Source organism: Dromaius novaehollandiae, chromosome 10 (assembly GCF_036370855.1).
Source record: "Dromaius novaehollandiae isolate bDroNov1 chromosome 10, bDroNov1.hap1, whole genome shotgun sequence".
NCBI classification, from domain to species: domain Eukaryota; kingdom Metazoa; phylum Chordata; class Aves; order Casuariiformes; family Dromaiidae; genus Dromaius; species Dromaius novaehollandiae.
Window position 1 is genome coordinate 22,387,397 of NC_088107.1, and position 11,544 is coordinate 22,398,940.

At 52.7% G+C, this 11,544-nt stretch overlaps 1 long non-coding RNA gene across 1 annotated transcript in view; it reads left to right on the plus strand.

Moving 5' to 3' along the window:
* Positions 1–11,544, plus strand: part of LOC112988767 (uncharacterized) — a 132,959-nt gene that overhangs the window by 102,393 nt on the left and 19,022 nt on the right. Inside the window, exon 3 of the long non-coding RNA XR_003260615.2 lies at positions 6,947–7,107. This is a non-coding gene — a long non-coding RNA (uncharacterized LOC112988767). The remainder of the gene's footprint in view (positions 1–6,946; positions 7,108–11,544) is intronic.

The window sequence follows — 11,544 nt, forward strand, 5'->3', positions numbered from 1 at the left end:
AAGTGAGATTTCTAATCTATTATTCATCCAGCAAAAATCATTTCAGAGTAAAATAAAATATTTTCCTTCTCCACCTCATTCTTAATATACTCTCTTCTCCCTTACTCTCTCCCCCTGCCTTCCCTCCACCCTGCAGGGCTCCAGGGAACAGTATGTATGAAATTATTTTGTAAAATCCAATAAAAAATTTAATCAGGTCAACATCATTACAGGAAAGGAAAGTGATGGAGCTTTCCTCATGCAGAAAAAAATGTAAAGAAGAAAGCAACATAAACATGCAGCTGTAGAAAGACACACATACACAGCTGCATGCCTGGACACCATGCAGTACCTCTTCCTCTTCCTGTCTGCATGGGGCACAGTCTCGCAATTCAGCCACGCACGTGCCCCAATTCAGCCACGCACACATGCCCAACGCAGTTATTCACTGCTGCAGCCAGAAGCATGCACACAACCTTACCCTCTTCCACATATCCCAAACATACCACAAAGTATGGAGATGAACCTATGGAGACACATGCAAAACTCCTGGGCTGTCGCCCTGTATGAGGATGTCTACCTCTACCTGTAGATCTTGTTCTGGTCTCGAGCAGAAATTGCCTCTAACACTGAAGTTTTCTCTGTTATAGAGCCCTAGGCCCATATGTTAAGCTGTGGTCTCTACGTGGTGGTTAGTAAGACAGGGAGCAGCTACTTTAGTGGCAGGTTCCCTTTTTAATCCTTGTCTCTCTGATTACTATGGAGGGGAATAAAAAGCCCTGGCAACACACGGTCATGCTCTGAGGATTTGCATAGTATATCAAGGCATGCTAAGATCTCATTCCTATCCTGACATTTACAGAAACCATGGCTGGTGAGGCTCCTTTCCATCTTCCCTCTTTCAGATTAAATGTGAACTTCTAAATCTGTCAGGGGGAGCGAGGGGAGGGCTGGGGAATGTAGCTGTCTTGCACCGACCTCGGCTCATTACTGCCATCAGAAAGATGGAGCCAGGCCAAATGATAGGAGTGATGGATCTGTCCATGCAGGTCAAACCCCCTGTGGGAGAGGAGCAGACATGCCAAGCCCTGGAATTGTGCTGTTGACTCAAGGGATTTGCAAAAGTCTCCAGGAGTGAGGCAGTTGATGCTTGAAGTTACATATTGTAGCCATCAAGTTACTTGGGAAAGTACAGGAGGGGTCAGCTGCCCATCACGCCTTTCCACATCATGGCCAAGGCGGTGACTGTAGGAAGCCACACGCAGCTTTGGAGGTGAGCATAATACTCTGAGGAGTCCAACTCGGTGAGAGAAGTATCTCCTGAGAGCAACACAGCTACTGGTGGAGATGGTGTGGTGAGGACTTCTTCCATAGCATTTGCTGCCTCGCTTGGGGAAGCAGGGACCCGTGAAGTAACCACAGGTCCTTGTGCTTCTCTGACTGTGTTGGGACATAGAATTGTCCTAAAGGACTGGAGACATTTTTGTTGCAGTTCAGAGAAGGTGATGGCAGCTTTGCTTCCTGGGAATGAGGACGTTTTGGATCTTTGAACTGGGGAGAGCTGAGGTTGAGGCGTATTTGAGCTTTCTGAGATGGTGGTGTCTGTAGGACTAGAGCAGGGATTGCCAAGGTTGAGATCTGCCCTGCAAAACGTGACTGAAACCTACCATAGGCCGGGATGTGTCTATGGAGGTTGTGTCCCCAGAGAGCGTCAGTCGTTCAAGTTCTTGTGGTAAGTGCACTGACTTACGCCGGGGAAGGTGCCCCACTCATCACCTCAAGTGTGTTCCTTCCTTTCCCTCTGTAGTCACATTTTACTGCCTTCCCACATCCTGGGCCGGGTAGGGATGGCTCGTGAGGGATAGTCCTTTTGGCAGGGAATCAGGCAGGGCTCCGAACCGGCCCGTTGGTGCTGGTGCCCTTTCGTTCGGTGGTGTCCGGTGAGCCTACAGGAGTGTTACCGGCTGCGGTGGGAACGTGCGGTAGGACCTGTGAGCTGGAGCCCTCTGTTCCCTGCTGGTGGATGGGCTAAAATAGGAGTTGAAACATTCAGTGCTTCTGGAAAGAAAAATAAACTCCTAGGCAAGTGCCAAGTGCAGCAACCATTTTGGCATGTGAGTGCCTTCAAGGGGGAGGGGTAACCACCCCATGGGCAATGGGAATATCTATAAGTGGAAATGGACCCAGCCCTTCTCCTCCTCTAGCCCAGGCTACGCGCGTGCACATCCCTTCCCAGCCTGCCTGGCAGTATGTGGGCTGGGAAGGGGCCTGCCGGCATTGCGGGCGTGTGGTCAGGAGCACGCAGAGGGCACCCTACACACGGGGCATGTGCTGGCACCTCTCATCCTCCCCACGATATTTCTTTGCCACCCTGTGAGTATGTATGCACGTACATCCTTCTAAAGCTCTGATGTTTTTATCCTTTGGTTGGTGTGAAGGACTCAAAAATGTCCATTTTAGGGTTTTTTGTATTTTGAGAGTCAGACTGAAAATCCCTTCATGGTCAGTGACAAGCAAATTATGGGAAACAGATGAACAGTACTCCCAGGAATTTCTCTTGTTACTGCCTGTGTTTAAAATCTAAAGTTAGAAAGAGAAGGGGAAAAAATAAAGTTTTGTAGGCTTGATTCCAGTTGGGTGCTATGACATACTGTCTGCAGCTCTCCCTGTATGGGTAGAGAGCTCAGATCACCGAACTGGGCACGGAAAGCTTTGCTGCGTGCAGATCTGGTTTCGAGCAAGCTCCCAGTTTGCTTCTGGAAAGCTGGGAGAAGGGGTTAGTCTTCCCTGGAGCCCAGAAAGAAAAGGCAAGCCCACGCAGAGGAGACCCGTGGTGGAAGCCTCTGTGTGGTATGCCCCAGCCAGGCCCCCCCAGACATGTTTGTGGAGGAGACCGTGCTCCTGTGACCTTGCCCCAGTGTGGGGCAGAGTGATTTGCTTCTGAGTAGCCTGATGGTGATGGAGGACCTAGTGACCACCCTTAGCTACCTCTTATGTCTGCAGCAGGGCTTGGACACCCCGCTGTGACCCTTCCCAGGCTCATAGATGTGGCTATGTAGGTCCTACAGGATTGTGCGTGGACCACCCCAGGTCCTTGCTGCTGGCTCCTTTCTCTAACCCATGGGCTGCTGCCAGCAGGGCTGTGCCCAGTGTTGTCCGTAGGCAGAAGCCATGCCTGAGCCTGGGAAGGGAAAGCTGCAGCTGCTCATGATAGATGGCAAGAGGGACTGATTGCCCTTGTGGCAAATAAATCGTGTGGGCTGGGTGATATAATAAAGCACTTGACCTTTGCCCCGGTGGTTTATTTTGTAATCAGTGCCCAGCAATTGATTTATGGGATAATCAATCTCTTCCTCTCTCCCTTCCCCTGGCCTTGGCGGCCTCGGCACCATGATCCTTGCTTCTGAGTGATGGCTCCAGGTTATAAACTGCACCCAGGGACCAGGCTGCCTACCCCTGCCGCCTTCCCCCTGCCATGCCCAGCTCAGGGAGGATGCGCTATTTACAGCCTTGTCTGCCCAATAAACATTTATTAGGTAGTTCTCATTCCTCTTGCCCGGGCAGTCCTCCCCACCTTGCCAATCTGCAGTGCTCCAGGCTTGACGGCTGGCTTCCTGACACCTCACTTTATAAGTCCTGCAACAAATTGTCCTGAATGAAAGGTTTTCATGCCTCGTGATGGATTCCCCTCACATAAATTGAGGCCACGAGCATCCTTGCTCTTCCCAGGGATGCTCTACATCGGGAAGCTGTGGTTGGAGCAGTGAGGTCTGTGCAGGGACAGAACTCGTGCCCAGGAGATGCACCTCTCTGCTGCACGTTCATAGCGTGGCTGCCAGAGGGTTCACCAGCACTTCAAAGGGCAACAAAGAGCTGCTCGGTAAGGTGGGAGTGATTTCCTCTCTAGCTACAATATGCAATTCTTCATCTTCGTGGCTGTTATTTTCCTTCTTTCTCTTTTACTGGCACCGCCTTTGTGTCTCTCCGGCAGCATCTTGCCTGGTGGCAGGTTGCAAGCTGTGATGTGGATGGGTGAGGTGGGCGGAGGGAAAGGATGATGGCATGCCTTGGGATGGGGCTGGTGAGGACTGAGGGCTACACTCACCTTTGGTGCTTGGTAAATCTGTTCTTGCTGGACCCCAGTTCCCCTGTGCTCCCAGAGAGGCTGGCAGGAGCCTCGCTTCTCTGAGAGCTGCTGCGTCGCCAAGGCTGCCTGAGCAATCGATGGAGACCTTGGAGGGATCTCGTAAATATGTTACTGTAAGAGATGAAAACACAGCAAGTGAGAGAGTTCAAAATTTAGTGGCTCTCTGATAGAGAGCAGGTTCGTGCAGTCAGTGATAGCCTGGGAAGGTGTTACAGTGCTCATTGCAGCCTGGTGGTGTTTTGGAGGGGCCAGTGAGATACGAACAAAGGAGGAAAGGTCTCAATATCACCAGGCTTTACTGGGAGAGAGGCAGCGGCACCAAAGCCTTGAGTTCCTGAAGGCCCTGAAAAGACCACCGTGACTTTAGAGGTACTGTATTTGGGCCCATATTTCTCAGAGGCCCATCCTAGCCATGCCCGCCTAGCAAGACGTGCATGTCTCCCACCCATCCATCATGTGAATGTCACCACGTGCCACATGATGGGCAACAACAGTGAAATGTTGGCACCAAGAGAGCTGCTTTTTTTGATGGGGGCCCATGGGAGGGACTAAGGGGAGCTATGATGGAAGTAAATGGCTCTGGGCAGGAGGCTACTGGGGAACCAGCCCTGGCCACGTGGCCTGTAAGGTCCTTCTGGGGCCAGCACTGTGTGCGTGAGACAGCGCTGGGCTGGGCTGGCTGGGCTTCACTCCCTGGGCATCGTTTCATGTGACTTCACCTCCTTTTCTTGGAGGTTGTTTAAATATCTCCCTCTTCCTTACGGGAAGTCTTTCCTTATATCTATTCTAAACTTGCCCTTCTCTCATTTAAGGCCATTCCTTCTTGTAATACATCATCCTTGGTCAGCCTTAAAGGTTGGCAAACCCTGAGGGAAGAAAGGAAAGAGTTATAATGTCTAAGGGACTAAAGGTTTGATTTGGATGCAACCACATTTATTCAGCAGCAAATTACATCTTCAATCAAACCAATGCAAATCAGGCTCCCACTTCAGTCTATTTGTTTGGACTTAGTGAGTGCAAGGGGTATCATTATTTCTCGTTCTTCCTTCCACCCTGCGAAGTTTGTACGTGCAGGTAGAGACTTGCACACACTCATCGCTTGTAACCCTTTCCCTGCCAGGATAGCGTGCCGTAGGGAATAGGTGCCTGGGGATCTCTGGGCTCAGGTAGCCCTTATCCCTCAGGAAAGCCCTGGGAAAAGAGCAGTCTCTGGCCAAGATGGTACCGTGCGAAGGATGGGGAAAGTTACCGTGGAGCTGCAATTAGAGCTCTGTGAATAACTCAGTGGTTCAACGTGGTGCCTGAACTGGAGCAGTTAAAAATGTCTCTGGGAGACCGACAACGATCCCTTTCCCCTCGCACACACCCCAAGGAAAAAACAAACCATGAACATCCATTTCATTTGTTTGGGGTCGTTTCACTTTGCTGCTTATTCGTGCATGTTGGCTCACTTCCTAAATGAAAAGCATTCTGTTTCAAAAATGACAAAAAAAAAAAAAGGGTCTGAAATTTTCGTTTTCACTTTTTTTTTCCCTGAAGTTATTCTCTGAATTTGACCTGTGCGTGTCTGGGTTGATATGAAACCTGCATTTGCAGGGAGAGAGGCGAAAGGGAAATCAGTCATTTTGATGACCAGTTCCCCTCGCCTTAGTCCCAGCCTGGCCGAGCCGCTTGCTCCGCGCCGCGGCCCTGCTCCCTGCACGGCTCGCGCAGAAGTGGACCCCGCTGGCTCCAGACGTGAAAGCACCAAACTGATTCCCCCTAGGCAGAGGGAGGCTTCTTTCCTTGTCATCATCCTTTGGTTTTGGAATATCCGTGGCAGTATTTGCTGAGAAGAGCCCGCTCGTGTGTTTTTGTTTGATGTGCTCCAACGCGGCTAAGCAGCTGCTGAGCTGAGCCAGCAGCGTGCGCCAGTCTGCAGTGCTCCCGCTTACACGTGCCATCGTCCAGCCCGGCCCTGACCTGCAGAGGCTCGCGCAGTCGCTTAATTTCATGCATTGTCGAATTCAATAAAATTTCTTGGGCACTAAAGCTCCGGTGACCTTTGCAGGCTTTGCACTGCAGGTCGTAATCCCTTTGCAGCGGGCGTTGCCTTTACGTGGTGTGTGCCTCGCACGGGGCGCTCGCTCCTGCTGGGAGCTCCCGTGACTCCTGCCTGAGCCCGATCTGGACTCGCTGCGCAGAGCGCTCTGAGCTGAGAACAGTTCACAGCACCTCCTGGAAACGGGAGGAGAAATTTCTATGCTGAGGCTAACGAGCGGTGAGTGCAGAGGAGGGGCACAGCGGGAATGCCGCTCTCCTGGTTGTTCTGAGCCCTGAATTTCAGCGCCACAAAACTCTTGGAGGATTCGGTACATGGCTCCATTTTTTTTCTTTTAGTTCCTGAATTGGGTCAAAAAGCTTTGTCTTTATTTGTGGAGCCAAAATTCTGTATTATGTGATTTCTAAAACACTGTGACTGCTGTGTGCGAGGTGGCACCATGTTTTTGAAATGCTATATTCCTGGTAAACCCCAGTCCAGCCTTGGGGTCCCAACACAGGGGAGGAATTGATTCCACCTTATTTAAGGCTCCTCCAGTTTGTTATTGCCTGTAGTACTTTCCAAAGGCCAGTGCCCTTTTTGCAAGGCAGTTGCTGCTGTTACTAAGCTTTCGGAGCCTGCTGGGTCAGGCTCTGCTCCTGCTGCCTCTCGCATGCTCAGCCCTGGGAGGCTCAGCAGAGCTTGCAGGTGGGACAGTGACTTCTCAGTTGCACCATGATTCCCTACCCCTCTCTTCATCTTCCCCTTCCCCTCTTCTTTGGCCTTTCCTTTCCTGACAGGTCTGCTGAAAAGTGTCCGTTTGAAAATCCTCTTCATCGCTCCAGCAAATATTTGGTGATGGGAGAAAGGGAGAGTCCCCAGAGTTTGTCCTCAGTTGCCTTCTCCACCACCCATCTCCTACAGCTCTGCCTGGACTTGAATCTCAGCACGTGTGTTTAAGGTCAGTGTGGTTAACTTAAGGCTCTTGAACTGCCCAGTTCAGCATTGCCTAGGGTGAAACAGCTCCCTCAACCAGCACGTCCAGCCCGTGCCTCGGCCTGGCACGTTCCTTCTGCACAAAGCTGCTAAGGTGCGGTGAAAGCTCTCCTCCAGAGTGTCATCAGCTCACGGCTCAGTTCCTGCAGCATCCTTTCCTCAAGCCTTGACAAATGCAGTCTTCACCCACTTCTGCCTGTGCAGAGCTCTGCGTCAAGGAGCGTTCTCCTTGCCTGTCGTTATGCCCGTGTCGCCTGCGCTTTCGCTGCTTTTGCTGTTCCTGCTTCTCCAGTGCAGCAAACAGCTGTTACCTGTCTGCTCCGAGGCCTTTCCTGGTTTCTCTCCCGCTAACCTCGCAGCCCCGCTCGGCACGCCGGTTCTCACCCTCGGTCGGCCTCTGGGGACAGCCGCTGCCAGTGCGCAGTGCATCTCCAAGCTGGCAGCTCTCCGCTTCCCCCCCCGCCTCTCCCTTGCAGAGGGGCTCCTAGAAACACCCCGCAGGTAATCTGTCATCCGTCACTCCTCCTTTGCCAGGGTTTGTCCCAAATTGGTGACGACAGCTGAAATTCAGGTGTGCGAAACACCCGTCTGTTAGGCAGCGACCCTGCTTTCTCCTTCTGTTTCCTCTCGCCTTCTGCTTAGGCTGAAAATCTTTGGGGCAGGGCCTTTTTTCTTTTTTTTTCTTTCTTTTTTTTTTTTTTTTTTGTAGCGATTGCCTAAAGAAATACAAGCTTAGGAGATCCTCCTGGCTCCGTACGTGTGCGTCTGTCTCGCTGTCACGCTGTTTGAAAGCAGGGGTGAATTTCAGCTGAGTTCGGCAGACTGGGTAGGGATGCTACCTTCCTCCAAGCTTTGTGGGAGTGGGTGTCTGGCTCCCGGAGAGGCACCTCATCCGGCACCCACACCGAAAGGCTTGCTCTAGCCTGGGTTCCCACAGCACGGGGGAGTCTGGAGTGTGATGCTTTTATTACTAATAAGCAGTGACATCAAGATTAGGTGCATGAAGCAGAGCAGACTAGGCAGCTATAGGTTTCCCTCGTCCTGCCCATCCCTGGAGGTCCTGCTGGGGCGGTGGGGAGCCAGGCCCACGCTCCTGGGGAGCTCCCAGCCCGGAGGCGACGCGTGCCCAGGCGCCGGCTGCCCTTCTCTGCAGCCCCCCCGGAAAGCTCGCACTTTCTGAGGCTGGAAGTTTTTCATGCGGGATGCGATTCACTCCTGCAAAAGGAGCCTGGCCCCAGCCAGCACCTGCCTGTGCTAATCCGGAGCACGGCAGGGGCAGGGCGATCCGGAGGAGCCCCTGGAGCCCGTCTGAACCGTGAGCTCAGGGGGAGATAAAAGCACATCAGTGCCTCCATCTGCCCTGATGGATTTTTCCACCATATTTTATCAGCATTAATTTTTATTTATATGAGGTTAAAGTCAGTCCAATTTGGAAATCAACTTGTCTAAGGAACTCCCCTCAGATCTTATTAGCCTCATGTGGCATTTCTATTCATTTTTGCTAATACTATTCACCAGGCTGGCTGCAGCAGCAGCTCTGGGGATGGTAACCCTCTCGTTGCTGGGCGTCTGGGGCCGTGGCCCCCGGGCTGGGGGCTCGGGGGGGCTGGAGGGGCCCTCCAGGACCTGGCACCCCATGCACCGGGAGGCTCTGCCTCAGGGCTCTCCCAGGCTGGGTGAAGGGCTTTGGGCAGGCTGACGGGGACGGGCGTTGCTCTGGGTGTCCCAGTGCTGGGGAGAGGCGAGGTGGCTCCGGCGGCGTTTGAGGGGTCAGCCGAAGGCCTGGGCTGGTTTGGACACAGAGCAGTTAAAAAGCGATTGGGCTGTCCTAGTAATTAGAGATATTTCTGGAGGGAAAAAAAAATCCCTTGCAGCCTTTTGAACGAGGGGTGGGATGCCTGACTCGAAGTCCTTCAGCCGCGGATCGCTGCTGGCTGGAGGGGCGTCCCGGGGAGGTATCGCTGCACGCTTGGGCTGCTTTACACCCGGCCCTTGGCGCTCGCTGCTGGCCGCCGCCAGAGAGGGGCCGTCGGCGGGATGGCCCTTCGCGCTGGAGCTGGCAGCCAGGGCTCCTGCGCCCTGGGCGTTGCTGCAACGGTCCCCTGCCTTGCAATGCCACCGGGCCGATCGCAGCCGGGATGGCGGTGGGGCATAAAGCTAAGGTGCAGGGCAGGCATCAGCCCCCAGCGCGAGGGAGAGCGGCTGCCGGCAGCGAAACCCTTCATCCCTGTGCCATTGTCACAGCCAGCTTTTCCCGAAGCACCCCAGCAGCGATGGCACGGCTGCCCTGTCTCTCCCCTTCCTTTGATTATTTATTGAAGCAGTTTGATACCGGGTGACTGTAATTAAAAGAAGAAAAATACACACAATAAAATGGTTTTTAAAATGGCAACATGCTGGATGCAGTGAAGCAAGGAATGTATTAAATATTTATTGCCACTGGTCTGCTGGGGGGAAAAAATTAAAATTATTTAGCCTGGGCAAAACATTTTAATTATTTAATTTGAGAGGAAACCTCCCCCACAGCCCTCCTTAATTCTAAGCCCCAGACAAATGGCAACATAATGAAGGCTTGGTTGAGATCTGCATGGGACACGGGCCTGGAGAGTGGACCAAAGGATGGGGAGACACGCGGTTGCAGTGTCAAACATGAGGCTCCCGGTTCTGCCGCGGCGGGGTCCATGTGTATGGTCCTGCACCTTGCAGGGTTAATTTTTCCTCTCTTGGGCCCTGGCTGCCCCAGCGTGATGCAGGGAGAGGAGAATGAAGGGCTGGTGCAACTGAGCTTTTCCTCAGTTACCCCATACCATCGCATTTGCAAGTCCTGACGGGCTGCTCCGGGAAGCAGAAGACCCCAGGAGAATCTAGCAGAGAGAAGTGATCAAAGGTGCTGAAGAGGAGGTTGGCTTCTGGTCTGGAAGTGCCTGGCTGGAGAGGAGGCTGTGGTATGCAGGGGGTGTCTTTCATCTTGGAGATGAAGACCTAAGAAGATCCCTGACAGCTAAAGACATCTGAAGTTGAAAAAAGGTGCAGTGTTTGAGAAGCAAAGGGGAAGTTCATGCTTGGAAGCAGTTCGCCAGCAATGTGCTTCGCACACGTTGGAGCCTGGGCTCAGTGCAGGAATTGCTGGGTGCATTAAAAACTGTGTGGGAAATTGCAGCAAATTACAGCTGCATCCCATCTGCAGGTGGAAATCTCTGCTTCTGCAGACTGCTCTGAAGTGCTTTGCTGGGGCAGGAGCTCTGGTGTGTTGGTCCCAGCCAGTTTCCCCAGCAGCCCAGCTCCATCCTAATGGCTCTGCTAGTCCCAATGAGAGCCAACATTTATTTTGTGCGTTGCACAGGGTTTGAGTTTCCCGACCAAGGTCGGGCCGTTTTGCCAAGCGCTGCACTAATACAAGGATCACCCCAGAAAAACAGCTCAACAGCTTTGAGAGTGACAGGCAGATCCAGGTAAAACTGGCAGAGGGGCAAAACTGAAGCCTTTGGATAAGAAGCCAGAGGGTATTCGAGCAGCTGTGTCTCATGGCATGTATCTGCTGCGGATGTGAGCCTTCATCCTGAGAGCCTCCGGGCTCCCCTGCAGAAGAGGCGTTGGGGCAGAGGTCCTCTTGGCACGTCCACGTCAGATGGGAGCGAAGGATCCTCCAGCCACGGATCAAAGGTTTAGAAGCACGAAGTGTGGGGTCTGGCAGCACTGACTGTTTTCTGTGAGAGGAGGGGCTGCAAATTTTTCCCTTGTGTCTGCAGATTGACAGTCTCCCATTATTAGCCCCCTGGAAACAGGCACTTTGACTGAAAGAGCCATCCCAGCCTTTGCTGTAACAATCAAAGCAGCTCAAGAATAAACATGGCTTGGCAAGAATAAACACAAATTGGAATGCTTGCTGTGAACAGTGATATCCAAGGGAGCAAACATCAAATGAAGGATTAGCCGTCTTTGCAAGGAGGCTCTTCTAGCAAGAGATTGAATAAGGACTGTCTGCCGCCTGGAGCAAAGGGGCCACCAGGAGAACCTGCTTGTGCCACCAGGAGTGCTCCTGCTTGAAGTTTGCTGTTAATGGGACAACAGAGTCTTTGGGCTCATGTATCCTAGGCAGGCTTCACATCTCCAGGCAAGTCCCACGTAACAGGAGGGTGTCAGGCACCACCCAGATGGTGCGGTCTGCCTGGGACGAAGGGGACACAGAGCGAGGCCTGAGCCGTGCGGCAGGTCCACGTGTTCGGGCAGCCTTGGGGCTCCATCTCCGCGTGCTGGCAGGAACCGCGCGGGGCAGGGCTTGTGCGGTGCCTCTTGCCCTGCCCTGGCCTGGGCTGGGCTGGGCTGGGCTGGAGAGCTTTTGCAGGTGATATCTCCTTTATAATAGTCTTGTTCAGTCTCTCTATATAGTCTTGTTTTATTT